The following is a 4,852-nucleotide window of genomic DNA, read 5'->3' as shown; positions in this document are numbered from 1 at the left end:
GCATCTCATTTTTTAAAACTTACTATTTTTTCCTTTAACATAGAAGTTGCACTTATTTTAAAGTCCTTTTCTGCTAACTTTAATATCTGAATCACTTGGGAATTTATTTCTATTGTATGCACATTTTTTTTCTCATGGATTTTGATCATTTGATCCTATCTCTTGACATATCTGATAGCATTTCATTAATATTTGTTTAATATCTATTTCAAACTAGACACTGTATATGAACAGTTAGTAAAGGCTTGAGATGATATTGCCTTCCTTCAAAGTTTATAATTTCCTTTGCTATGCAGACATAGTGGAGCAGATTGCTCAATCCAATGAGCTTTTTCAATAAGCTGAGCCCAGGCAGCCTAATGTATTTACTGAGGCTCCTCCCCTTAGAAGATTTGAACTTTAATTCTTATTTCCTTAACACTGTGAGACTGATAAACATTCTGCTTTGACAGTTACTCTAATTTCTTATCTCTAGTTCAATGCAGCTTCATAATTTGGCAGATATCTTGAGGGAAATATCAGCTATATGTCAAAGTATTTTCTGTTCCTTCCTTTCCCTGGGATCCTGGATCCTCAAATCTCCAATTTTTGTCTGTCCAATTCTGGGAGATGGCGAAAAGTTCTTTTGATTTCTCTGCCTCCCACCAGTAGCCTTTTGCCTGTAACCTTCGTTCTGATTTTCAACCTTATTCAGTAAGAGAAAATGTGACTGCACAACTTTTCAATAGTTCTTCCAGCTTGTGATTTTAACCTCTCAAGTCTTAGTTGCCTCAAGAGTTCTCCAAGTGGATGCAATCCCATTTTGTTTGGTTTTCTAGTTGTTTGCAAGAGCACATTGGTTTGACACAAAGTACTCCATCATATAGCTAGAGCCTATAATGATGAAATCTTATAGATTAATAAGGCTAAATATAGTTATTTTATTATTATTATTATTATTTTGTCTTTTGCCTTTTCTAGGGCCGCTCCCTCAGCATATGGAGGTTCCCAGGCTAGGGGTCTAATTGGAGCCGTAGTTACTGGCCTATGCCAGAGCCACAGCAACGCGGGATCTGAGCCCCATCTGCAACCTACACCACAACTCACGGCAACTCTGGATCCTCAACCCACTGAGCAAGGCCAGGGATCGAACCCGCAACCTTATGGTTCCTAGTCAAATTTGTTAACAACTGTGCCACGATGGGAACTCCAAATATAGCTATTTTAAAGTTTGTCTGATGATTCATTTATTTGGAATCCCTGTGAGCCTCTTTCTATGGACAGTTGTTTCTTTTCATTTTTTTTATGGTTTTGTTCATTTTCATTTCAATTATCTTTTTTTTTTTTTTTTTCTCCTTGACTGCACACGTGGCATATGGAAGTTCTCAGGCCAGGGACTGAATCCAAGCCACAGCTGCGACCTATGCCACAGCGGTGGTAACACTGGATCCTTTAATGCACTGTGCCAGGACAAGAAGTGAACCCACATCTCCACAGACTCCTGAGCCACTGTAGTTGGATTCTTAATGCCCTGTGCCACAGCAGGAACTCCTTTTTAATGATCTTTTAAAGAATTTTAGGTACAACTGACACACAGTACATTATGCATAGTGTAAAGTTAGATATATTTTAGCATATTATACACCTGTGAAATCATGACCACGATGAAGAGAGCGAACAGATCTATCACATTCAATATTTCCTTTGTGCCCTTCATAACCCCTGCTACCTCCTCCTCAGTCATCCTCTGGTGAACTTTCTGTCACTATAGATTATTTTGCTTTTTCATTCTTTTTATGGCTGCATATGGACATTCCCAGGCTAGTCAAGTTGGAGCTGCATCTGCAGGTCTATGTCACAGCTGCAGCAACACCAGATCCAAGCCACATCCATAACCTTACAGCAATGCCGGATCCTTAACCTATTGAGAGAGTTCAAGGATTGAACTCAAATCCTCACAGAGGCAACACTGGGTCCCCAACCCACTTGAGCCACAATGGGAACTCTTAGTTTGTATTTTTCATAATTTCAGGTAAATAAAACCATGACCTATTTTTTTTCTGACTTATTTTATTAAACGTAATTATTTTTAGTTTTACTCGTGTTTTTTGTGTATATTTTCAGGCTATTCTTTTTTAATGCTAAGTAGTATTCTATTGTATATATCAAAATTTATTTATTCATTCACTTGTTGAGCAAGATTTGAGTTGTTCTTAGTCTCACTAAAGATTTATCAATTTTATTAGCTGTTTTGCTAAAACAGCTTTGGTTTTATTGAATCTCTGTAGTTTGTCTTTTTTTCTGATTCATTCATTTTTGTTTTTATCTTTATTATTTCCTTTCCTATAGATTTCTTTATTTTACTTTTTTCCTACTTCTTGTAGGAGAGATTTAACCTCATTATTTTTCAGCTTTATTTTGAAAATACATACTTTAGAGCTATATATTTCTTTCTTTTTTCTTTTTTTGTCTTTTTGCTATTTCTTTGGGCCGCTCCCGCGGCATATGGAGGTTCCCAGGCTAGGGGTTGAATCAGAGCTGTAGCCACCGGCCTACGCCAGAGCCACAGCAACGCAGGATCCGAGCCGCGTCTGCAACCTACACCACAGCTCACAGCAACGCCGGATCTTTAACCCACTGAGCAAGGGCAGGGACGGAACCCTCAACCTCATAGTTCCTAGTCGGATTCGTTAACCACTGCACCACGACGGGAACTCCCTAGAGCTATATCTTTCTAAGAACTGATTTAACTCTATCCCATAAGATCTGTTGTTGTATAGAGCAAAATATTTTCTAATTTTTTCTTCAATCTCTGAGCTATTTAGAAGTGTATTTTTTTTTTTTTGTCTTTTTAGGGCTTCACCCACGACATACGGAAGTTCACAGGCTAGGAGTTGAATTAGAGTTGCAGCTGCCAGACTATGTCACAGCCACCGCAATGCCAGATCCAAGCTGAGTCTGGGACCTACACCATAGCTCATGGGAGGCAACACTGGCTCTTTAACCCACTGAGCAAGGCCAGGGATCGAACCTGCATCCTCATGGATGACAGTCAGATTCATTTCTGCTGAACTACTATGGGAACTCCTAGAAGTATATCTATTAATTTTCAAACAAATGGGGATTTTAAGATGTTTGTTTTTGATTTCTACCTTAATTATATTAAGGTTAAAAAACATATTCTACATGATTTCACTGTTGAAATCTGTTGGAACTTGACTTATGGCCCTATGTACGTATAATATATATATATATTTATATACAAGTATTTAATTAATTTATGCTAATTAATATAATGAATAATCTATTTTGGTAAATGTTTTATAAATGTGGTTTTTGAAAACACGACTAGGAGTTCCTGTCATGGCTCAGTGGTTAGTGAATCTGGCTAGGAACCATGAGGTTGTGGGTTCGATCCCTGGCCTTGCTCAGTGGGTTAAGGTTCCAGCATTGCCATGAGCTGTGGTATAGGTCGAAGATGTGGTTTGGATCCCGGGTTGCTGTGGCTCTGGCATAGGCCGGCAGCTACAGCTCTGATTAGACCCCTAGCCTGGGAACCTCCATATGCCATTGGAGAGACCCAAGAAACGGCAAAAAGACAAAAAACAAAATAAAACATGCCTAAAAGAATATTCTTTAATTGTTGATACAGTTTATGTTTATTAGATCAAGTTCATGTGTGTGTTTGTTTCTCTTTGAAGTTTGGTCAGTTTTTATATGTTATTAGATGCATATAAATTTAGAATTGCTATAGCTTCCTAGTAAGTCGCACTATATTTTAGGAGTGAATTTAAATTCTAATCCTGCTTTTTGCCTTAAAGTCTAGTTTGTCTGTTTTTAATGTTGTACATTAGCTTTCTTTTGGCTAAAGTAGATTTACTTGTATTTCATGTCCTCTTCACCCTCCTTCCCCAAGAACCATGTCTCTGTGGTCCCTGCTCAGGTTTGAGGATGGTTTCTCATTACTCTTTGATATGCTCCATGCTTCAGAGCTACTTCCCCAGGAGGGTGCAGAAATGCAGCTCATTTACATAGCTTCTTCCCCAGAATTGGCAAATGCCCTTGGGCAAATTGGCCTTGTCGATTTGGACTAAACTTTTTTTTTCTTTTTAGGGCCACACCCGCAGCATATGGAGTTTCCCAGCCTTAGGGGTCAAATCAGAGCTACAGCTGCTGGCCTACACTAGAGCCACAGTTACACCAGATCTGAGCTGTGTCTGCAATCTACACCACAGCTCACGGCAACGCTGGATCCTTAACCCACTGAGTGAGGCCAGGGATCAAATCCACAACCTCGTGGTTCCTAGTTGGATTGTTTCTGCCACTCCACGACAGGAACTTTCCTGGATTAATCTTTTGATGCTTTCAAGAATATGTTAAAATTTTAGGAGTTCCCGTCGTGGCTCAGTGGTTAACGAATCTGACTAGGAACCATGAGGTTGCAGGTTCGATCCCTGGCTCTGCTCAGTGGGTTAATGATCTGGCGTTGCCGTGAGCTGTGCTGTAGGTTGCAGATGTGACTCGGATCCCGCGTTGCTGTAGCTCTGGTGTAGGCCCGTGGCTACAGCTCCAATTCGACCCCCAGCCTGGGATTCTCCATATGCCACAGGAGCGGCCCAAGAAATGGTAAAAAGACAAAAAAAAAAAAAAAGAATATGTTAAAATTTTAGTTTAGCATTTATTTTTATTTTTATTTTTTATTTTTTGTCTTTTTACCATTTCTTGGGCCGCTCCCTCGGCATATGGAGGTTCCCAGGCTAGGGGTCCAATCGGAGCTGTAGCCGCCGGCCTACGCCAGAGCCACAGCAACGCAGGATCCGAGCCGTGTCTGCAACCTACACCACAGCTCACGGCAACGCCGGATCGTTAACCC

This window comes from Phacochoerus africanus, chromosome 2 (assembly GCF_016906955.1).
Source record: "Phacochoerus africanus isolate WHEZ1 chromosome 2, ROS_Pafr_v1, whole genome shotgun sequence".
Taxonomy (NCBI): Eukaryota; Metazoa; Chordata; class Mammalia; order Artiodactyla; family Suidae; genus Phacochoerus; species Phacochoerus africanus.
The sequence above is the reverse complement of the archived record's forward strand: the minus strand, read 5'-3'. Positions refer to the sequence as shown.